Genomic DNA, 25,017 nt, shown 5'->3' with positions numbered 1-25,017 from the left:
AATAGTCTATTAAACCACAGCAAAATAAACATAAAAATGCTGGCAAGGTCTAAGGGGAGTACAGGGCAAGAGGGGATTTGGAATGGGATGAGAGAGAGAGAGGAGGAGGGAGAGAAATGGGTGGAGAGTCAGAGTGAGAGAGAAAAGTAGTGAGAGACAGGTACAATGAGGAATGCGTCAAGTGTGAGGGAGAAAAGCGAGAGAAGAACAGGGAGAGTGAGTGGGAGAGAAAGAGAGAAAAGGGAGAGAAAGAGCACAAAATAGTGAAACTGAGGTTCTATGTAGTGTTCTCCCTGTGTCTGCGTGGGTTTCCTCCAGGTGACTGTCTGTGAGGAGTGTGGTGTGTTCTCCCTGTGTCTGCGTGGGTTTCCTCCGGGTGACTGTCTGTGAGGAGTGTGGTGTGTTCTCTCTGTGCCCGTGTGGGTTTCCTCCGGGTGCTCCGGTTTTCTCCCACAGTCCAAATACACATGATGGTAGGTGGATTGGTGACTCAAAAGTGTCGGTAGGTGTGAGTGAATGTGTGTTGCCCTGTGAAGGACTGGCGCCCCCTCCAGGGTGTATTCCTGCCTTGCGCCCAATGATTCCAGGTAGGCTCTGGACCCACCGCGACCCTGAACTGGATAAGGATTACAGATAATGAATGAATGAACCCTGAACACTTGAAGAACATTTTTGCATCAAAGATGTAGAGTGAGAGAAGTGAAGATATGGAGACCATGAAAGAGCAAGTGGAAAAGAAATGTGGAGGGTCTTCTGAGATAGAATGAAAAAAAACTAAAAACTAAATGACAGAGAAAGTTGTAGTGAGAGAGAGAGAGAGAGAGAGAGAGAGAGTTAACATTTAAAAGAAAAGACAGGGAGAATGTGGGAGTAAGAGAAGAAAGTGTAATCATGGCAAAGAGTGAAGGAGAAAGCAAGCAAAACAAAACGAGAAAAGAACAGAGGAGTACAGATAGAATGAGAAAGGGATGTAAGTGAGTGAGACAGAGAGGGGGGTAGAGTGAGAGATAAAACAATCAAAGAAAATGGGACAAAATGTAGCATGAGAGAGAGAGAGACACGCGAGCAGAAAGAAAAGAATAACGTAAAGAAAAATAGAAGTAGAATGAGTGTGAGAGAATGAAACAGAAAGGGAGTGAGAAAAGGAGAGTAACAGACGTAGCGAGTGAGTGAACAAGTGAGGGAGAACGATAGAGAAGGTGAGAGAGTGAAAGGGGGGAGTGAAAGTGAGATAAAAAGCAAAAATAAACCAGTAAACAGGAACAGAGATAGAATAATGTAAAAATAGAATGAGATGAATGTGAGAGACAAAGAGACAGAGAGAGAAAACAATAAAAAAACAGATAGAGGATGAGATCAAGCAGAAAGAAAAGAGAAATTAAGAGAGCAACCGAGGAAACAGGAGAGAAGAACAGAGAACAAGTGAAAAAAGAAACAAGAATAAATAGTAACAGAGGTATAATGACGGAGAGATAGAATCAGATAAAAGATAAATCATATAAAGAGAGAGAGAGAGAGAGAGAGCTATGAAAGAAAATGAGAGAAACAAACCGTGCGAATGTAAAAAGGTAGAAAAAGAGATAAAATGATAGACAGACTGAGATAAAAGGAAAAGAAGAGTGTACAGAGGTTGAGAGAGAGACAGACAGAAGGAAGAGTGAATGAAAGATGGCAAAAAGGAACGAGAAAGAATAGAGAATTTAATTGAATGATACTAAGGAAGAGAATGAGAAAAAATTATGGAAGAATGAGAGAAAGAGAGCAGAACTGAAAGAGAAGGTAGAAAAAACAAAAGCTAGAACAAAGATGATTAGAGAGAGAGAGAGAGAGAGAGAGAGAGAGTCCTATGTTGGTAATGCTTGTGTTTGTATAGAGTTTGTGCACAAGGACAGAATGTGTATTACTCCAGCGCTCAAATTAAAGCAGAGGAGATGGAGACTCTCGGAGGGAAGCGATGAAAGCGGCCGAGTGCGTGCCAACAGAAGAGAAGAGAAGCCCGAGCTGTAAATGAGTCAGTGACCTCCACAGATGGGGAGAGCGTGCGCATGAAATGCGGGAAGGTGGCGGCGGATATTAACCGAAAAAGCAGCCGCAGTGCGAGCTTGCGTCCTCCAAGGTCGCCCGAGTCTCGTGAGTTCACCTCCTCCTGTTGCCCCCTTCGTTCTGGGGGAAATAGAGTGTCTCTTTCAGCACGCGCTCGCCTCAGGCGCAAACACCCCCCGAAGAACCTCCAGCCACGAGCACGGTAGTCATTTAACCCACAGCGAGATGACAGATCAGAGCAGTGACTTCCTCGCTCCTCCATGATCTCTCTCTCTCTCTGTCATGTTCCCTATCTTTTTCTCTCCATCCCCCCACCCCCCTTCTCACAGAACACCACGACCTCTGTCATTTGCCCAAGGCCTTGCACGCCATTCCCCTTTCCTGCAATAAAAAAGCCATCCACACGCTTTCTTCTAAGGAGGTTTTCGTTTGAAAGAGCCCCCAAAGGGCCCACCATCTACCAGCCCTTTCTCTGAGCCACGGAGGTTAACATCCTTATGGGAAAGAGTATTTGGCCCTTCATCATATTTTTCATTTCTTCTGGACAGCTGATCATCCAGCGTTTCAGAAATGAAGGGCATTAATAAGGGGTTTGTGAACCCCCACCTTTTGTTGAAGTAAGAGATTCTACTTCTCTATGAAGGATGGGGAGGGGCGTGGGGGGTTGTTTATGGGGTAAATTGAGAGGCACATTGTACAATATAATCAGCAAATTAAGTCTCACTGTCATCGAATATTAAAGGGTTTTATTTGTCTGGTCATCTCATGTAGCACCTCATATAACATTCTCAGCGCTGCAGTGACACTGACGTCGTGGTGGTGTGTTAGTGTGTGTTGCACTGGTACAAGCGGATCAGACACAGCGGTGCTGCTCGGTGTCTTCTCACTTTCTACTCTGTTAGACACAGGTCCACCTTGAAGATGTAAAGTCAGAAAGAGTAGTGCTTCTGTTGCTGCAGTTTGCTTTCCCACAGTGTGTTCTCCCTGTGTCTGCGTGGGTTTCCTCCGGGTGACTGTCTGTGAGGAGTGTGGTGTGTTCTCTCTGTGTCTGCGTGGGTTTCCTCCGGGTGACTGTCTGTGAGGAGTGTGGTGTGTTCTCTCTGTGTCTGCATGGGTTTCCTCCGGGTGACTTTCTGTGAGGAGTGTGGTGAGTTCTCTCTGTGTCTGCGTGGGTTTCCTCCGGGTGACTGTCTGTGAGGAGTGGGGTGTGTTCTCTCTGTGTCTGCGTGGGTTTCCTCCGGGTGACTGTCTGTGAGGAGTGTGGTGTGTTCTCCCCGTGTCCGCGTATGTTTCCTCCAGGTGCTCGGGTTTCCTCCCACAGTCCAAAAACACACATTGGTAGGTTGATTGGCGACTCAAAAGTGTGTGTTGCCCTGTGAAGGCAATAATACACCCCCTCCAGGGTGTATTATTGGCAGAGGCATTATAAAGGAGCAGGAGGAGAGAGTTTACTGGATGAAAAATAAATAGGAAAACTCATACACAGATTGATGGACCCTTGAGGAACACCACAAATCACATCAGCAGAGAAGAGATGTAGGTGTGTTCTGTGTCTGAGGTAAGACCTAAACCACCTTAGGACCACTCCCTTTAACCCTGCCCACTCTTCTAAATGATGGAAATATTATGGTTAGCTGAATCAAGAGCATAATAACATGGAATAACGTGGTGCAATTTCCTGAATCAGCACTTAGTAAAAGGTGTTACTCGTGATTTTAGTGTGATTCTAGCAGCTACTTTAGACATGTTATTTCAGACCTTAATATGGCTTTTAGTTTCAGGTTCATAGGGCTGTGCTTGTTCAAAGTGATGGAGCCTGGTCTTGTAAGAGTGTGTATAAATGCCCTGAGATTAGTCAGAATTTGGCTCTGCAGCTAAAGCTTATGTACTATTCCCTGCAGTGTTCTGAGGAGTGAGGTTAGTACCGTATTCATGTTTATCATTTCTAGTAGACTCTTTCCAGTGCACTCATAGATAGAGGCGATAACAAGGAGAAAATGAAGCTGCTAGCATTCCAAAGCCAGATGTTCACTAATGAAGATCAAACTTTTTTTTGTAGGCTATGAAAAGTCTTATGTATTATTCACTTTAAAACGATTAGTATTGTTGTTGTCAGCTTTGCAAGTGTGTGAAGTGTAATACCTTGCATTTGTGATAAATTAATTCAACTTCTCTTATGCTCACAATCACAAATGTGGCATCGATTGAACATTTATCTGCTCTGTCAACAGAACTTCTCCTCTAGTTACAATGAGCAATGAATGGTAAATAATCTCTCAGGCTAATATAATGGACTATGGGGTAATGTGGCCATCTTCCCTGCTGCTGCCTAAAAATAATCCATCAGTCCATTATCTGTAACCCCTTATACAATTCAGGGTCACGGTGGGTCCAGAGCCTACCTGGAATCATTGGGCGCAAGGCGGGAATACACTCTGGAGGGGGCACCAGTCCTTCACAGGGCAACACACTCCTCACAGACAGTCACCCGGAGGAAACCCACACAGACACAGAGAGAACACACCACACTCCTCACAGACAGTCACCCGGAGGAAACCCACGCAGACACAGGGAGAACACACCACACTCCTCACAGACAGTCACCCAGAGGAAACCCACGCAGACACAGGGAGAACACACCACACTCCTCACAGACAGTCACCCAGAGGAAACCCACGCAGACACAGGGAGAACACACCACACTCCTCACAGACAGTCACCCGGAGGAAACCCACGCAGACACAGAGAGAACACACCACACTCCTCACAGACAGTCACCCGGAGGAAACCCACGCAGACACAGAGAGAACACACCACACTCCTCACAGACAGTCACCCGGAGCGGGAATCGAACCCACAACCTCCAGGTCCGCCCCAGTATTAATTATAACAATTATATATATATATATGATGCCATGTAGGTAACAGGAACATTATTTGCAGACAAGAAACACAAGTTTTTTCAAATGATGTGAGCAAGAGAGAAAAGGAATATGTTTTAACAGGATGGTTCAAGCCTACACTAGCAAATGTCATCAGACACATTAATAATCTCCACAGTCTGGGAACAATTACACAAACCAAACATTATTCTATATCCACTTCTACATTCTATTCAGCTCATGGTAATGTAAGACAAGCTGAATGTGGTGTGGTTTTTTTTTTCATGGGCTGCGGGTGTTGGGAATTTTCCATTAGATTTGCTTCATAAACCCCAGAGGACACAGTCAGTAAAAGTTGAGCTTTTCTGAGGTAAATGGTCAACCTGGGAATTAGATACAAATCCTAAGAGTGCTTTTTTACTGTCTGTGGCCCACGTCCTTGAGTAGGGAACTGGCCATAGTCTCTATTTCAGTGTGACATGCTGGCAGTTTGGGCCTGGGTTTCATCATACAGCAGAGAAGAATGCTTAGTGTCCTCCTCTGGGCATTATGAGGCAATGGGGCAGAGTAAATAAGAATTTGCTTTTTAAAAAGACTTTTAATAAAATACATGTAGTATATAAAAACTTTTTTTTGCAGTTTGTCCAGTGTTCTCACTAACTTCCAGCACCACATTATCATCAGCTGTTAATCTATAATTTGTGGCCTACGGACATCAACAGCTTAAGAGTCAGTGCAGTAAAAAAAAAAGTAATTTATTCTTAATCAGTGCTAAATATATCAGTAATGCCACCTTAAATCTAGAACACAGTTGTGGAATCCTGACAGTTTTCACAGACTAATTTAACAAAACAATTCATAAGAAGGGGCGGCACGGTGGCGCAGCAGGTTAGTGTCGCAGTCACACAGCTCCAGGGGCCTGAAGGTTGTAGCTTCTATTCCCGCTCCAGTGACTGTCTGTGAGGAGTGTGGTGTGTTCTCTCTGTGTCTGCGTGGGTTTCCTCCGGGTGACTGTCTGTGAGGAGTGTGGTGTGTTCTCCCTGTGTCTGCGTGGGTTTCCTCCGGGTGACTGTCTGTGAGGAGTGTGGTGTGTTCTCTCTGTGTCTGCGTGGGTTTCCTCTGGGTGACTGTCTGTGAGGAGTGTGGTGTGTTCTCTCTGTGTCTGCGTGGGTTTCCTCCGGGTGACTGTCTGTGAGGAGTGTGGTGTGTTCTCTCTGTGTCTGCGTGGGTTTCCTCCGGGTGACTGTCTGTGAGGAGTTGGTGTGTTCTCCCTGTGTCTGCGTGGGTTTCCTCCGGGTGACTGTCTGTGAGGAGTTGGTGTGTTCTCCCTGTGTCTGCGTGGATTTCCTCCGGGTGCTCAGGTTTCCTCCCACAGTCCAAAAACACACGTTGGTAGGTGGATTGGCGACTCAAAAGTGTCCGTAGGTGTGAGTGTGTGAGTGAATGTGTAACAGTGTGTCTGTGTTGCCCTGTGAAGGACTGGCGCCCCCTCCAGGGTGTATTCCCACCTTGCGCCCAATGATTCCAGGTAGGCTCTGGACACACAGCGACCCTGAATTGGATAAGGGTTACAGATAATGAATGAATGAATGAATGAATGATATTGCATTTTAAAAAACATTTCATGCCACAGAAAAGTCTCATTTCAATCAAACTCTACACTATAATGTTTCATGGAATGAAAACAAGGAGTGTTTAAGGATGATACTAAAATGGCAAATCACAATTAAACATATGTTCATTCATTCATTGTCTGTAACCCTTATCCCGTTCAGGGTCACGGTGGGTCCAGAGCCTACCTGGAATCATTGGGGCAAGGCAGGAACACACCCCGGAGGGGGCGCCAGTCCTTCACAGGGCAACACACACTCACACAGTGACAGAACAGAAAGGTTAAATCTCAGACCCTGCCTTACTCCTTTGTGCACTACATTTCTGACCTACACTACATAGGGAATAAACGGTGCTAAAATCAGCGTACAGGTTTCTGCCCACTTTTGACATTCTTTATGTTTCTGTACACTTATTTCTGCCCACATCTTTATGTGTGAAACGTTAAATACAAAGCACAGATAATGATTAAAGATAGCATGGTTTTAAACAAAAGTTTATATTAAAATGATATAAATGATGTCTACTTCCAAATTCAACCATGTTTTGACTGTTGGGGACCCGTCAGGGAAAGACGTAATATTAACGTCTTTTTAAAAGATCTGTCCTCATTGTGGCCTACACACACACACACACACCCAAAAGAAGCTGACTCACTGTCTACAGTGCCATTTCTGCAGCACAGTAACGCATGAATCATGTTGTGTTCACGCGATTGGTTGCTTTGCAAATGTTTAGAACGACTTAATTACTTTCTTGTTGATTACACCTGGTAATTATTGTGTGATTATACTTTTTTAGACAGTTTTTTATTCATTTGTAGTATTTTCTACATGTTTATGTTGTCCGATCCTGCAGGCACTGGATTGGTTAATCGCCCCCTGCAGCACAACACACTGAAATTGCAAGGTTCCAAAAAGAGAGCATTTTTTTTACATCGTAGAGTGTGCACTATGCTATCTTTATCTGTCTGAATTTTAAAGCAGCATTGACTGTGGCCCGAGCTCCCAAATGGAGGGGGCTCAATAAAGTCTCGGCCCTGGTTGTGCCCTGCCTCCCCGCTGAGGTAACAAACTGGAGAAGAAGCCACAAATAAAAAAATTAATAATAATTCTTCCAAATAATTCATATAAGATGTATATCATTTAATTTTATAAAAAAAAATTGAGTGCATACATTGCTATTACCACTAGTAGATATAAGACTCAAAAGGCATGTCTAGGTTTCCTGGTCGTGTTGGAGAGTAGATAAAATGGCTATATCTGCATTGTGGAATACTTGGAACCTGGTTCCTGTCACAATTTAATTTAATTAACAATTACAGTAATAGTGTCAACACATAACCTTTCACAAACGTACTGAGTTACACATGAAATTAATTCAAAGGACTTGCTGTTATTAATACAGGCGTTAACATGAATCTCCAACAAAATTATGATTAAGGCCTTTAACGCCGAGACACGTCACAGAAACTTGGCAGTTGTACCCTACATAATGCGACTTGAAATTAGGCCACAGTTTTAACACCGGAATAAAAAGTCCCCTTTGCCTTCATCACTTGATTAAACCAAACACATTAAAGCTGTAAAGATAATTACACGTGCAGCATGACTATATTTGACTTCCTGTCTGGTACATATATAAAATGATGCCCCTTATGTCCTGCTCTGCTAACAGAGCACATTTCCATCCATCTCTTTGACTAAGGCTTGCATCATTTACTCACTTGATTCACTGCACTCGCTTGAAACGTGCCCAAAGCTAAACCGGCTGCTTCTGTGCGTGCCATTCTCATCTCCAGGATCTGGCACAAAGGCATTTTCATGTAATGCCCTGTGGAATAATCTCCAACTGAGTGCTAAAATGCTATGAAATTCTCTGAAAGTGATTATTATTATTATTATTGTCTATAAACTACAGCTCACAAGAGATGAAGCCAATTGAAACCCGTTGGTTGGTAGTTCTTCAATAAATGTGTTTATGAAGGTCAACTACAGAGAAATGGTTATGTTTATTAAATAGGTTTGGTACAAAATGTAGGGCGGCACGGTGGCGCAGCAGGTAGGTGTCGCAGTCACACAGCTCCAGGGACCTGGAGGTTGTGGGTTCGATTCCCACTCCGGGTGACTGTCTGTGAGGAGTGTGGTGTGTTCTCTCTGTGTCTGCGTGGGTTTCCTCCGGGTGACTGTCTGTGAGGAGTGTGGTGTGTTCTTCCTGTGTCTGCGTGGGTTTCCTCCGGGTGACTGTCTGTGAGGAGTTGGTGTGTTCTCCCTGTGTCTGCGTGGGTTTCCTCTGGGTGACTGTCTGTGAGGAGTTGGTGTGTTCTACCCGTGTCAGCGTGGGTTTCCTCCGGGTGACTGTCTGTGAGGAGTTGGTATGTTCTCCCTGTGTCTGCGTGGGTTTCCTCCGGGTGACTGTCTGTGAGGAGTTGGTGTGTTCTCCCCGTGTCAGCGTGGGTTTCCTCCGGGTGCTCCGGTTTTCTCCCACAGTCCAAAAACTCCAGCTGTTAAATTTTGTAGCACTTTAAGTATGTGTTTACTTTCATGCAGTTAGCCCTCTGCCAAATTTGCATTTAGTTCCACCTTAAGTAATGTAACTTGCCATCTTTTAAGGTGGAACCGTATGTTTAAATAAAAAAACTGACTGTAGCTTGTCCTACACCGTTAAAAATAAAGGTGCTACAAAAGGGTTCTTTGAGTGATACAACTGAAAAACCACTTTTAGTTCCATAAAGATTCATGAAGGTTTAAGAGATGTGTGAAGAGTCTTTTAAATGTTTATTATAAAATCCATCACTCGATCTTAAATGGTTAGTCATGGAACCTAAAGTGGTTCTTCAATGGCAACATTCAAAAACAAAAAAACGTGTAGCACCTTAATTAAGAGCGTAGCTTGCACCTGTAAGTTTTTATTGTTTGAATTACCACCGAAACTCACTTGTGAATTGAGCTGTTTAGTGTTATTGTACTTTCGGTCTGTGTTTTCTTTCATCTCCTGAATACCTCCAACAGCAAAAATGATTTAGTGTTACCCACCTATGGAGACAACATTCCCATCTTTTCTCATGCTTTTCAATCTTTGGAAGTCTATCCACTGTCCAAATGCTTCCAGATACCATTTCTTAGCCGCGCCTGAGTGAGCAACCGAGGACGAGAGCTCCTGAGCAAGACTGGAGCGAGACGATAGTTTGTTTTCCATTTACTAAGCCAGGGCTGTGTACAAACACTGGACATTTTTCAAGCATGAGATCTAGCAACTGGTAAGAAAACACAACAGAAAAAAAGCGTGTTCATTATGAACATCACATTAAAGACTCGCCTTAATTCTGAGAAGTTTCTCCACTTGAGATTTAGTAGAGAACACTAAGCTCGAAGTTGCTGTGATAAAAACACTTAAATAACATTTATCTGCAACTAAACATACAATAAGAACTGTTGTTGCAGCTATGAATAACTATTGTCGTTTTTATTTGAGCCAGACGTATCTCCCGTCTCCTTTCTGTCTAAAGCTATTTCTCCTAAGGAACAATAAGACAATTACCACTAACTCTTATGAACTATCAACAAGCATCATCTAAGTAATAAAATTCTCCTCTGGCTTCACTGTAAATGAGGTACTGGTCCCAGTGGGTTAACCCTTCTCATTGAAAATAAACAAACGAGTAAATAAGTACATAAAAACAAACAAATCAGAAAAAGCATATGTAGAAAGGCGCATTCATAGTGGGGCCAGAGGAGCGCTCGGTCTCCTGCTCAGAAATAATGCCCTTCATTTGCTTTCGGTTGAGATTCAATGACCGCACATTACTGAGGAAAAAAGCGTCCACAGCGCAAGATTTACGACGTTCCCAACCGTCATCCAGAATTATGGCTTGGCACGTGCAGGATCATCAGCAGGGAGGAGGGAATAATGAGTAGATATAAATAAATGTGTTTCCTCTGTGTTCTTTTATCACATTTCCACACTTTCAGTGCTCTATTTACTTCAGAATGAGTCATTAATAAGTCAGTGTGCTATCTATATCATATATTATTGTAGATATATGGCCCTTATGCACTGAACGATCACTGGATTAGAAACACCTGCCTATTTTATCAGCTTCACTGACCGTACAGGAGCACTTAGTAGCTCTACAATTACCGACTGTAGTAGGGATGCACCGATACCACTTTTTCCCTTCCGATACCGATATTTCATGTTCAAATATCTGCCGATACCGAGTACTGATACCAACTCTATCTATCTTAACTACTAGAGAGGTGCCTATAAATCCAGATATGTATATTGCCATACTTACAGATTTTATTTTGTTAAAGCAGTGTTCTGTATCGCTAACAGGATATAATAAGCTTGAATGAACAACATTTACTTCAAGTAGTTAAAAAATGTAATGTTTCAGAGCCATGAAAAAAAATAAAAATCAATATTTCCACAGTGCAGTAACAAGTACAAGTAGGAAGACATAGTCTAGCAGGACTGAACACCTTTTTACACTGTTATGAGGATATTTGTCACAACTGTGAAATGCATTTTCTAAGGACTGCTGCTGACCCGTGTCAGCGTATTTCTTTGTGGTTTCTTGAATGAAGTCAGTGTTCTTTGGCATGCCTTCAGCTGGGGTTACACTACACAATTACACCAACACATAACAATGTGCAGCAATAGACGAGTAACAGTCTCAGACTTTACATCTACAAGGTGGATCAATGAAGTAGGTGTGTCTAACAAAGTGGACAGTTCTCACGCTGTGTTTAAAAACTCCAGCGGCACTGCTGTGTCTGATCCACCACCCAAACCACCCCCTCTCTGAGGTGTTGTCTTGTGGGGTCCTGAACATTGAAGAGAAGGGTGAAATGGGGATAAGAACGTGTGCAGAACAACAGATCTGTGATTGTAGAACTACAAACCTGTACGATCAGTGGAGCCGATAACATGGAGTGTAAAACAAGGTAGGTTTTCCTAATCCAGGGAAGGAAAAAAACAGCAGCCGAGGCTATTAACATAGAAGAAGTAGAGCGAGACGGAGAGAAAACAACACTTGGAGAAGAGTGACAGAGAGTGAGAGAGAGAAAGAGAGAAAGAGACTGTTATGGATGGCATTTTGGGGGTTATTAGTGTATCTCAAGGAACTTTATCCAACATTATGTTTTCAGTATCTATTTCAAAGATACGCTGCAGTAATAGTGTGCACTATCAGAAGTGGTGTTATCCGTCTAATCTCTGATTGAATTCCTATGCTACAGTCATTCAGTCACCAAGGTTAAAGCTATAGGTTTAAAAAAGAAACAAATCTGCAAGCCCCACTGGCAAGTATTCCCTGATGGCTACGATAGCGTCATGCTAGTGATAAAGCGGCATTCTTCCAGCAGACGGCCAGATTAAATGCTCAGGAAAAGATTAAACCCAGCTGTAGATAAGAGGCGTGAACATGGATTACAGGTGTACGAGCAGATTCCAGGTAACAAAGCTGGATTCGGGACGCAAAGCTAGATTACGGAAGGTAAAAGCCGGGACGCCAGATTATAGAGGTTTTATTTATATATTAAAGGGGAAAAAATTCTACTTCCATATTTCAAAATAGACAGCCTCTTGCTGAGAAAAAAACCCTGCGGCATCTCACCGTTTCCTCCTGCAGTTTTTCTGTGTCACTTTATAGTAAAATAGCAATTATTCTTTTTATTCATTCTGCCACCATCAGTAGCAAACAATATTTATGAAGTATATATTATTATATATTAACTTGTGAAACCCACATGAGACTAAAGGAATAAGAGTAATTTGAAGGTGCTGAACTACTGCTGATATATTCACTGTTGCAGTAGTATAGCGTCCGTTAATACCAGTGCTGTCAATTGATTAGACATTGTCACTTCTTAAGTCTGAAGCTTTTAATAATGCATATTTAAAATATGTAAAATGAATATAAGATCAAAACAATAGAACAATATTTTATTTTACTAGTGTCTATACATTTAACGTGCGTTACGGTGTTCATTTTACAGCATTAATAAATCGGTATTAAACAGTTTGAAATCTGTGTATTTACATTTAATCTTATAGTAAAATCCAATATCTCTTCTGTACTTACATGAGTTCAGCGGAAGTAGACACACATAGTAGACAAGCCCATATGTTTACAGTGAATGCATATTGTACAATACATCGGTGTGTGTTTGCAGACATGAGAAACCTAGCCAAGGACCCCAGCTTTGATAGAATTATTCAAGGCTTGACCTGGAGACTGGTGAATTATGACAGTGTACCACAGGCATCATCTACCACTTCAGGAAGAGAAAAGAGAGAGAGAGAGAGAGAGAGAGAGAGAGAGAGAGAGAGAGAGAGAGAGAGAGAGAGGGAGAGAGAGAGAGAGAGAAAGAGAGAGAGAGAGAGAAAGAGGGAGAGAGGGAGAAAGAGAGTGAGAGAGAGGGGGAGAGAGAGAGAGAGAGAGAGAGATGAGAGAGAGAGAGAGAGAGAGGGAGAGAGAGAGGGGAGAGAGAGAGAGAGAGAGAGGGAGAGGGAGAGAGAGAGAGAGAGAGAGAGAGAGAGAGGGAGAGAGAGAGGGGAGAGAGAGAGAGAGAGAGAGGGAGAGGGAGAGGGAGAGAGAGGGAGAGGGAGAGACCCTACTCTTTTACATCAATATTCCTGTTAAAGCTTACACACAGATTTGTACACAAATCTCACAGGGTTTAGAATTATCTGGAAGGGGCAGCAGTTCAGTCGCTTTGTGCAGGTCTCTCTTTTACTACAGAATCCAAAAAACAGATGGTTTGCTTGAAATGCTCTTAAAAAAAAACAGAACTGTGTGTGTGTACTATATGTAAATGTGCGAGCAGAATTCACAAATAGATTAAAGAAGCACTGTAACTAAAAAGCTATTCAAGTAACTGAACAACATGAAGAAAGAAAAAAAAATAAACTGCCTATTTTCAGTGGTGTTAAAGCCGAAGTTCACCATTTTAATAAAATGAACATTTCAATAACATTCGGAGGATGTTTTTTCACCATCTGCCTGCTCTCCAGTCTGTTCAGTCGGCTCAAAACTGGTCTAATTTGTTTATAAAGCCCCGGTGTCAGTCAATGGGCAAATAAACAAACCGTCTCTGCACGGCATGCTAGGCTTTCTCTCTCTCTCTCTCTCTCTGCTCACGTCAGAGCAAAGGCATCTGAAATTTTTGGGCAATGGAGAGAAGTCCAAATGTTAAAAAACACAAACGATATGAAGATATTGCTCTATTCCTGCTCCATGGGTGGGTAATACTGACTTCTTTTAGCTGTTTCTCATCACTTAAAGTGGAAGGTCTCCAAATTTGGGAAAACTGGAAACGAAGAGTACATTCTCAAATAAATGCCATTTTGCTAAGTTCAGCGCACTCTGTAGTAGCTGTTCTACTGGTGGATTGGAAATCTGACTGTGAGTGAGCGATTTTGATATCGTTGAGCTGCTAGGGAACAATGCAGGTTAAATGGGGATAATCATTCACACAAAGGGAATCTCCACAAAGTCAATGACACACAAATAAACAGCACAGTTGGAGTATTTTTATATTAAAAACCATGTCATTTTATATAATTCACCAATAAAAATCCAGTGACTGCAGGCTATGAGAGTAAAGACACATGCAAATCATTAAGATGTGATTATTTTGTTTTACCCCACATACGATATACGATACGATTCTTTTTCTTTTTGCCACCTGCTTCAAATTTTTTCCACAGTGAAAAAAAATGTAAAAACTCAGGGAAGAAAATCTCCTTTACAGGAAAATCTAAACACAGAAATTGGGTACATCTGATTATTGAAACTACACAACAGTTGGCACAAGTGTTTTAATCAATTGTAAAGTGTGTCCACAACCTTTTATATATTGTAGTCGCGTGTGTTTAATCGTGTGCTTGGGTCTATTTTCTATGTTTCTGTGCATTCATTCATTCATTATCTGTAACTCTTATCCAGTTCAGGGTCATGGTGGGTCCAGAGCCTACCTGGAATCATTGAGCACAAGGTGGGAATACACCCTGGAGGGGGCGCTAGTCCTTCACAGGGCAACACACACTCACACCTACGGACACTTTTGAGTCACCGATCCACCTACCAACGTATGTTTTTGGACTGTGGGAGGAAACCGGAGCACCCGGAGGAAACCCACACAGACACAGGGAGAACACATCACACTCCTCACAGACAGTCACCCGGAGGAAACCCACACAGACACAGGGAGAACACACCACACTCCTCACAGACAGTCACCCGGAGGAAACCCACGCAGACACAGAGAGAACACACCACACTCCTCACAGACAGTCACCCGGAGGAAACCCACACAGACACAGGGAGAACACACCACACTCCTCACAGACAGTCACCCGGAGGAAACCCACGCAGACACAGAGAGAACACACCACACTCCTCACAGACAGTCACCCGGAGGAAACCCACACAGACACAGAGAGAACACACCACACTCCTCACAGACAGTCACCCGGAGGAAACCCACGCAGACACAGAGAGAACACACCACACTCCTCACAGACAGTCACCCGGAGGAAACCCACACAGACACAGAGAGAACACACCACACTCCTCACAGACAGTCACCTGGAGGAAACCCACACAGACACAGAGAGAACACACCATACTCCTCACAGACAGTCACCCGGAGCGGGACTCGAACCCACAACCTCTAGGTCCCTGGAGCTGTGTGACTGCGACACTAACCTACTGTGATCGGTCAATGTAGTTTATAAATGGCAAAATAAAAACAAAATATTAAAAGTTGCTATTTGGCTGTGATTCGGGAGCTGAGACATGAAAAGTGCAAATGTAATGTGTTACTAAAGGAACACTAGGTAGTATTTTTACTTTAAAATGACATCTTTAAAATCATTGTAACTCTTCACTGATCCAGAACACCCTAAAGCCTATGTTGGTTCTACTCCAAATTCAGCACTGCAGAAGCTGCACTATGTTTCTTTTGGAGAAGGTTAGGATACCACTTACACTCCCTACTTCCCCTTAATTACAGAAGAGTGCTGTAAAAATGAATTACTCGCTGCAATTGTAGGGGGAGCCCAGGAGCCAAACTTACAAATCTTACCTATTGTTCCTTTAAAATTTAATGAGCCAAGTTTCTTATTTTATTGGAGTACCTCTGATATTATTAGACAGCCAAAGGCAATCAGAGTGTTACAGTAGGGAACCGTCTTCTTCCTTATTTTCTCCTCTTTGCGCCACCATTTTTTCTAAACTTCATTTTATCCTCTTGTGACATCCACATTTCTACAAAATTTGTCTGTCCTGCTTTTCTGCAGCATATCAGACTCATTCTCTCTTACCATCAACTACCCCCAGCTCTCTCCCTCCAGGTTTTGTATATTTTCTCTTTTTTTCTCAATCCATCCTCCATTTCCTGTCTCTCATTTTGACTATTCATTTTTCTGTCTCTATCTCTCTCGTTCTTTCTCTCTCTCTCTCTCTCGTTCACTCTTTCTTTCTCTCTCTCTTTTCTCTTTCTTTCTCTCTCTCTCTTTTCTCTTTCTCTCTCTCGTTCACTCTTTTTTGGCCCCTCCCACCCCTGGTAGAGGTGTGAATAGGGTTGAGAAGGGTGCTGTGTGACAGACGGGTGTGTGATGGGTCAGGAAAGATGATACTAACTCTGTTGCTCAGAAGCTCCTGGGAGCAGGTGGAAGCAGGGTGAGATGATGTGTGCTGATAGCTTGTCTTCAGAAGGCCCGTCACATCCTAACAGCTCAGCTCAGCACACAGCAGCTGCAAAAAGAATCCATTCTTAGATAAATCGCAAAATTTTGAAAGATTGTGTCAGATTTGATAAAGGCTTTATACATTCCCCTGCTGTGAAATAAACTCATACGCTTACTGCGCTTTTCCACTGCACGGTACTTACTCTGCTGGGCTGGGCTCTGCTTTTTCATTAGGCAACTTTTCGACCAAAGCTTGCTCGCTTGGTCTTAATTCCAAGAGAGCCATGTAGGGAATAAACCATGACCTGTAAACCTCTCGGAGTGGTGACTGGCCAGAGAGACTAGCAGTTTGTAAAATCTCCAACCTACAGTAGAGATCATATATATATTTTTAATTGACGCACAATGGCAGTTGGTAAAATTATGTCATGGTCTTTTGAAGAAGTTCAAATGCTCCTTGCATTGGTGGACAGCAAAAGAACCCAGAGAGAGGTGGACAGTGCAACAAAGAATGAAAATAACTACTGATCGGTCTGAATTCATGCACAGTTAAGCCATGTTCAGTCCCAAAAAACAAAAACAACATGTGAATACAAGGTGAGTAAATCAGCCTGCGGTTCGTGTTAGTGACAGTCTTTTGTGGCATCACCAGTTGTTTTATTTGAGGGATAGGAGGTTTATTAGGAGACGCTGCAGTGGAAAGCCAACCAATGCCAGGGACCAAAATGTAAGTAGAGTTGAGTAAAAATAAAAAGTGTAGGTACCATGCAGTGGAAAAGCATCATAACGCATTAAATTAAAGATAAATGCACTGAGAATCAAACAAACATTGTGATAAAATAACAGCAAGACTGTAAACAAGAGCATTCTCATGTATGTTGTGTCAAGACTTTTAAAAGACATTTCCTAAACGGAATATTTCAGTATTTTACGATATATTTATTTAAACAATAATTTTCTCCTCAGTCATTTGCCCTCACCATTTCCACCAGACAATCCTCTTTAGGACTCCCTCAGTCACATAAAATGCCAACCACCAGGGAGAGAGAAAGCAAGCCCATGCTTCCACCACTTCTTTTCGTCATTGGACAGCTCTATGCGCAGTAGGAGAACACCAACTTTCTATATCTGCCATGAGATCAAGCAGACAGCTATGCTGGCTAACACTGCTTTGTGATGAGAGAGAAGAGAGCCCATCTCACAGAGTGAAAACCTAGACTACTCCACTCTACTTGCTTTTTAGTATCTGGTACCTGGTTCGTTTTCCACTACCAAAGCTCTCCTCCAAAAATGTAGCCTGTAGGATGTCTCTAAACGGAATAGCAGGCTTTGGAAAGCACAACAACGGTGGGAATGTTAAGCTTTGTTAACACATTTTGGGACTGAACACAGCTTAGCTTTACATCAGTTCAGACAGATTAGTAGAGCCACACTCCTCACAGACAGTCACCCGGAGGAAACCCACACAGACACAGGGAGAACACACCACACTCCTCACAGACAGTCACCCGGAGGAAACCCACGCAGACACAGAGAGAACACACCACACTCCTCACAGACAGTCACCCGGAGGAAACCCACGCAGACACAGAGAGAACACACCACACTCCTCACAGACAGTCACCCGGAGGAAACCCACGCAGACACAGAGAGAACACACCACACTCCTCACAGACAGTCACCCGGAGGAAACCCACGCAGACACAGGGAGAACACACCACACTCCTCACAGACAGTCACCCGGAGGAAACCCACGCAGACACAGGGAGAACACACCACACTCCTCACAGACAGTCACCCGGAGCGGGAATCGAACCCACAACCTGCGCAGGTTAAACAGTACCTCCAAAAATCATAGAAGTTTATTATTTTTAAAAGAGTGCCTGCTCAGAAAGTAACCACAAATGTTAAAGGCATGAAATTGCTCTAATTTTTACAGTTGAATAGGTCACTGAGCAATAAGGCATGGTATCTGGAGCAGTAAAGTATTATGTGGTGTGGTAAAAAGCTGCATTTGAAAACCTTACTTACATGAGTAACATTTCCTTATATAACCCTCTGCTTATTTAAGATGAATATTCTGCTGGATTCTTTCACTGAAGAACTGGCTGAATATATTAATATATTAGTTAAAAGAGTCTTGTCTAAAGTTGAAATACTGTTTGAATTATTACGACAATAAATGTATCTTGGGAGTGTCGTGTCAGGTCCATGACCTCAAGTGAGCAGGCAATTATGAAACTGCAGACATTTTGTATGTTTTGTTTCAAGGGCTTGTAGGACACACACAAACACTGTGAAAAAACAAGTTAAATGGAGAAGTCCCTTCATGTGATACATTACTTTCACCAATGTAACTGTATCGGAATGTTTCTTATGTTTTATATTCCAAACACATGTATTCTGTTACTTCACAACACTGCATTTGTGATACAATCTAGATATAAAAATAAACATTATTAAAGATGAATATAAACATACATTGATGCTAACTGCACATCTGTTTATCTGCATAGAAGTTGCTTCAGTATAACACGATGTATGAGGGTTCACTCTGGGTGGTCTAAGCATTGTTTCTATCATCAGGAGTTCATCAGCACCATTGTCCTGCTCGCTCTGGGTGGGTGGGGTGACCCTACTTCTCCCTGCGTCACACACAATGCTCGCCAGCACCTAAGCAGATCTGCACAGTTAGCATTTCCCTACACAAGTGTTAAGCCATTAAAACTACAATACAATTAAAAATACATTTCATTAAAGCAAGGAACCACAACGTACCACCATGAAAAATTACTGATTTATGATATAATCAGCACAAGCACTGGCTACATTTCTAAGCACATTAAAGTATAAGGAAACCCCACAAGAAACAAAAACTCTGTTGACTTGAAAAGTCACAATTCTAATTTATTTACTGAATTTAATATTACAATTTTCTACATTTGCCCTGTGAAGGACTGGCGCCCCCTCCAGGGTGTATTCCCGCCTTGCGCCCAATGATTCCAGGTAGGCTCTGAACCCACCGCGACCCTGAACTGGATAAGGGTTACAGATAATGAATGAATGAATGAATGAATTTTCTACATTGTCTGTAATGTTAATAGCGCATAAATAGAAAACAGGTGCTTACATTCTCAGACGGGTTTTAAATTTATGGCCTTATCTGTTGACCAAGACTGTACAACAGTGCTTAATATGAAAAACCTTACCTTATTAGTAGCCTTGGATTGTCCAAAACAATGAAAAAATATGACAACACCAAGCTAACAGCTAGGAGTTTATTTTCCTCATAATAGGCTGGACTTTACACGGCCTAAAACTCATCTTAAAACTTTTCTTAGACTATCGCTACAGATATTGTTAGTTGAGTAGTGCTCTACTGAGTTGCCTGATTAAGGAAACTGCTCCCCCCCCCCCCCCCGGTAAATTCATACACACTATTTGAGTCATGAGTTGACCTCTTTTTAAAGAAGAAAACGTGTTTGTCTCAAGGATTCCGTGTATTTGGAAATCAAGAGTCAACTTTGGATTCTTCACAGATTTGTATAACGGCACGATTCTTCCATCTCAGCAACCAAATGGTGGGACAGGAGGAGCTCACACTTTTGGAGGAGACCCATGTAAACAGTGTATAGTAACCCAAAGCGAGGATCTAGACCCTGGAGCTCATAACGCCACCCAAGCCGCCAAGACAAGACTCTCGCACAATACTGTATACGGTCACACATAAGTAAACGTGATTGTCTCCGGTCCCCATGTGGAATCTCACCCAAAGCTATGGAGTCAACTAAAGAAATCAGTTCACTGGAGGAACTAGAGAAATAATTTAATTGGTTAGATTTGTGGCTAGCCTCAACGCTAGTTTATTGTTTTGACAGGAGCTTGTCTGTCTCTTACTTTAGGGATGTTTCTGTCTATTTCACAGAAATGATTCAGTAACATGTCTATATTAGAACTATCCTGTAGTCTGTTCTCTTGGAGGCTATTTTTTTTGATGCCAGAACAGTTATTCCCTGTCAGGCTCCAATCGTTTTCAACAAAGAGAGACCTTTAAACCGTAAAGTGTTGCAGGTGTTTACCGCAGCTGTTGGGTTTTTTATTATTTTGGAAATTGAATGTTCTCTATAAGTTGACATGTGTTGAGCGTTTATTTTTCAGAGACTTTATAGTGTCTCAGATAACACCAACCAATGCACTTTGACAGCAATTTTTTAAGCTGCTCATACACAGACTGTCTGAAATCAGCCCGCTGTTTTATCTACATTCTGTAACCTTGTGCACAACTCACTGCTCTCTTTACAAACCCCAGCCAATCTGTTTGTCTTTGTGAAAATCACATGCGCTTGACTGGAACCCCTTTGTCAATATGTTAAATGTGTAAATGTATACAACTCTGACTTCTATGCCTTTAAACAGTTTGATTCAAGGACATAACTTTGGTGTGTGTTGCCTTGGAACTTCAGTGGGGGTCCAAGGGCACGCAAAAGTGGCACAAAAATATATTAAACAGCCTTTGGAAATGTCACAAAAACACCACAATTATTGTACTGCAAAAGTTTAGGTACAAAAAGTGATTTTGACTCCAAAAAAGCAGCAAGTAGTGTAATTTATGAGTGATTATTTATTACCAAATGATTACGTGCACATCGTGAATGATCACTGGTTTAGGAACATCTACCTTGTATCTACACTCATCGTCCGTTTATCAAGCACTTTGTAGTTTTACAATTACAGACTGTAGTCCACCTGGTTCTCTGCATAATTTCTTATCCCCATTTCACCCTGCTCTGTTAGATTGAGGTTGCTGGTTCATTCTCAGCGATGCAGTGACTAAATTGTGGTGGTGTTAGTGTGCGTTGTGCTGGTACAAGTGGATGAGACACAGCAGTGCTGCTCGGGGTTTATACACTGTCCACTCTTTTAAACAAACCTACCTTGTAGATTTAAAATCAGAGACAGCAGCTCATCTGTTCCTGCACAGTTTGTGTTGGTCATTCTCTAGTCTCGCATTGCCAGACTCTCTAGGGAGAGTCTAGTGCTTTCTGCCACTTAACACGGCCAAGAATAGCCTACAACTGCAGGAAAATTAATCTGCCTGACATTCAAAAAGGGCCCATCACAAGTCTGCTTTTGGCATGACGTGTAAAAGTAGGCGATTCACATTGGACCATTACAAGAGTCAAAATCAGAATCAGCCAATCAGAATACAACTGGCAGAACCCTGACACTGAGGCCAGGTTTGTGCACTGAAGGTATCAGACTCTCTGTCAACTTCGGGTGGAGTTTCTGAGGCTGAGACTGGTCGTCATAGACATGGTGTACTTGTCGTCTAGTCCTTCATCAGTGAACACAGGACACTGTTCACAGGACAGTGTCTAGGCAGGCTAGTTTTGGTTGGCGAAGTCCATCAGTAACACTGAGAGCTTTAAAAACTCTACATACAAGATAGATGTTCCTAATCCAGTGATATATATATATATTTTGCTATATTGGGTGGCCATATGTCTGAATAGCTACCAAATAATTATTATCAATATTAAATATTTGTGGGGATATGAAGCAGTTATTATTATTACTGGGACTTCACTACACAAGTTTAATATTAGTTACTCAGTCCCAATTAAAGACATATATTGGGGCATTTAAGGAGGCGTCAACAAAAAAATCCATATTTTTAATACCATCAATATTAATTATGATTAGTGTCGCAGTCAAACAGCTACAGGGACCTGGAGGTTGTGGGTTCGATTCCCGCTCCGGGTGACTGTGTGTGAGGAGTGTGGTGTGTTCTCCCTGTGTCTGCGTGGGTTTCCTCCGGGTGACTGTCTGTGAGGAGTTGATGTGTTCTCCCCGCGTCCATGTGGGCTTCCTCCCACGGTCCAAAAGCACACAGGTAGGTGGAATGGCTAGTCAAAAAGTGTCCCTAGGTGTGTGTGTCTCCCTGTGAAGGACTGGCGCCCCCCTCCAGGATGTGTTCCTGCCTTGCGCCCAATAATTCCAGGTAGGCTCTGGACTCAGGCATTTACAGACAATGAATGATGTTTCTTCTTCTTCTTCTTCTTCTTATTATTATTATTATATCAGTAAACATTTACAATGTGCATTAGTTTTTTTTTTTAATAATTAGTAACTACTTAATATTCGCCATAAATGTATTATCAAGATTAAATATTTAAGGAGTAATATGTTTAAGTAATTATTAGGTACTCTCATACTCCATCACCTGCAACTTCAATATCCTTCCGAGAAATTATATCTAATGCTCTGTTTCAGTGCCATCGTCTACATCTGTCAGGGTTACCAATAGCAACCTCGGCAGTGCTGCTGCTGCTGGAGTCCTGTGGCTTGGCGGTAATTGATTGCTACATTTGACCATTAAGAGTGAAACAGTGAGACAGAGGGACAGAAGAAAGAGATATTGAACATCTGACTGTCCGAGTTTATCCTAAACAGGTTAAATAAGGTTAATATAATGATCAATGCGTCTTTCCCACAGGGTCTTGTACTAAATGTCAGGCTTTGGTGTTGCACTATGGCAGGACATGCCAGGAGGACAAAGGATACATTTTTCATCCCGTGGCAGATACCCAGCTTAATCAGGCTGAATAATGATGCAGTCGTAAAAGAGTGTAATGTAAGAATGTCACAGGCTGTGCCTATTATCCCAACACAAGAGTCTGGAACAACACCCAGAGGATGTGCCTGTGGCAATAAAACCTTAATTAATTCTAATAGTAATAATAATAATAATATATTTTAGCTCAAAATGCCTCTGGGTCACAGAGTGTTAAATGATGAAAAGAAACAGGAAACCTTGTCCAGTCATTGTCTACTCAGTACAATACATTCATTTTTGTTTATTGTTTAACACCATTTCTATAGAAACCTTAACGATTAAACATCGCATTTAATTATTTTACGACCCTCTGTGTCCATCCTTTACCTTCATTACAGCTTCCGTTTGATTTAGACTCCCACAAAGATTCATTCACATCCTCAAAGTTCAGTGTGAGAAGCTGGTTACTCACGTAATGGTACATGACTGATGTTTTAATTGAGTTTTTATTTACTGTTTGAATTACCATTAAGTTCTTTTTTTTAATCACTTTTCCCCTCTGTTTACTTTCATGCAGTTAGAGGTCTCTCGAGTTCCAACCCTTGAAGCAGGAATAGAGCAATATCCTCATCTATGTTCAGGCATTTCAACATTTGGACGTCCAAATTTCTGTTTATTTTCATACATTTTACTCTTGTATTTTTTGACTTTTTGAAATTTCACCACCACGCATTTCCAACAAGTGGCAGTGAAAAACGGAATGAAGAATTGTGGGATTGTGGGTTTAGCTGACTTTATGCAACTCAAACTTTATATTACACATGGCAGCCTTGTCTCGCTGACCAATCAGACAAATTCAACCTTCCACTGTCTGTGTGCCTACAGAGTTCTGTCTGTACGACAAAGATGAAACATTAACAGAACTAATACACTAATATGTGACATAACACTGTTGTGTCTGTGTTCCCCAAAATGACCCCCTTTCTCCGGGATGAATTTAGAGCGGTTAATCTCCATATTTATCACCAAGTGCTGTGTTTAAAAAAAAAGTGTGTCATTAAATGCCATTGTAAAAAGAACAAAAATAAATAAAAGTAAACAATCACTTTTACTACTCTCATATTTCACAGAAATATATAATTCAAAAAAGCCTTTTAGAGTCCATTTTTCCCCTTTCCTTTTTGTATCAGTTGGAAGAGAACATGAAAACAACAAGACTACAGTTTTAAAAACAGGTTCTATAGATGTTCCTTAAGAAATGTCATAGACGGACCACTTATGGTTCCATAAAGAACCATTTTGCGTTTAAATGGGTAAAAAACGTAAGATAGAGTGATGTTTTTCTAAAACCTTAAATCAAATCATATCAGATGTATTTGTGTAGTGCTTTTTTACAACTAATGTTGTCACAAAGCACCTTCACAGAATTCCAGTAAGAGACAGTTTTGACGTGAAATATAAAAATGTAAAGAATGTAAAAACCCCCAGGAGAGCGAGGCCAGGGGCGAAAGGTGGGAAAAAAAAATTCCCTCAGAGCTGAGGAAGAAACCTTGGGAGGAACCAAGGCTCACAAGGGGGGACCTATCCTCCTCTGGTCAATCTACTGGTGATAATAGTTAGGAGTCCATGAGAACGTCAGTGTAGGGGCAGGTCCAAGGCACTTGGTGGTGACTGGAGCAGGGGCAGCTGGTCTGAGGTTAAACTTAAAGGTTCATTACACTTTAACATGTTTATTTTTAAGAATGTATGTTTGAATAACATTCAAATAAGAAAAAGTGAAAAATGTACTGGTGATTTTGTTATTTCATACTACATTAAGTAGCTATGATCAGGGGGTAGCACTGGTCTGTGTGCGCTAACACAGACCCAGACAGACAGACTAAGGAACTCCTGAAACCCGGAAAATCGAAGATAGAGACCCCTGGGCAAAGGGAAACTCCAACCTGGAGGAAAAGGGCAACCTTGCCCTTAAGCAAAGGAAGGTCTCAAATCCTGCTGAGTTTTCTCAGTTGGAAGAATCTCATTCAAGGTTCATAGTGACGAGCAATTCATGGTCCATATATTAACTCTGGCCATTAGAGACTCAGGAGTTCCTCTGAGTCCAGGGGGGCTGGATCCAGAAGTACCCTGGTGACAGCTATGTGTATGATATAACAATCTGAATAATACTGTTTACAATGCTTTCTTAACTATTTATTTATGCAGAAACAAAGAAACAAATCTGAG

General features: G+C 42.0%; 1 protein-coding gene across 4 annotated transcripts in view; it reads right to left on the bottom strand.

Moving 5' to 3' along the window:
- Positions 1–25,017, bottom strand: part of LOC136699314 (glutamate receptor ionotropic, kainate 5) — a 208,560-nt gene that overhangs the window by 116,925 nt on the left and 66,618 nt on the right. For 3 of the 4 annotated variants that reach the window (XM_066673929.1, XM_066673931.1, XM_066673934.1), the window contains exon 2: positions 16,189–16,302. The gene's annotated coding sequence lies outside the window, so the exon portion shown is untranslated. Of the gene's footprint in view, positions 1–16,188; positions 16,303–18,716; positions 18,909–25,017 lie in introns of all 4 variants that reach the window. The other variant, XM_066673930.1, reaches the window with a different exon arrangement.

Source organism: Hoplias malabaricus, chromosome 6 (assembly GCF_029633855.1).
Source record: "Hoplias malabaricus isolate fHopMal1 chromosome 6, fHopMal1.hap1, whole genome shotgun sequence".
Taxonomy (NCBI): domain Eukaryota; kingdom Metazoa; phylum Chordata; class Actinopteri; order Characiformes; family Erythrinidae; genus Hoplias; species Hoplias malabaricus.
Note: the sequence above shows the minus strand (reverse complement) of the source record. Positions and strands in the feature narration are given on the sequence as shown.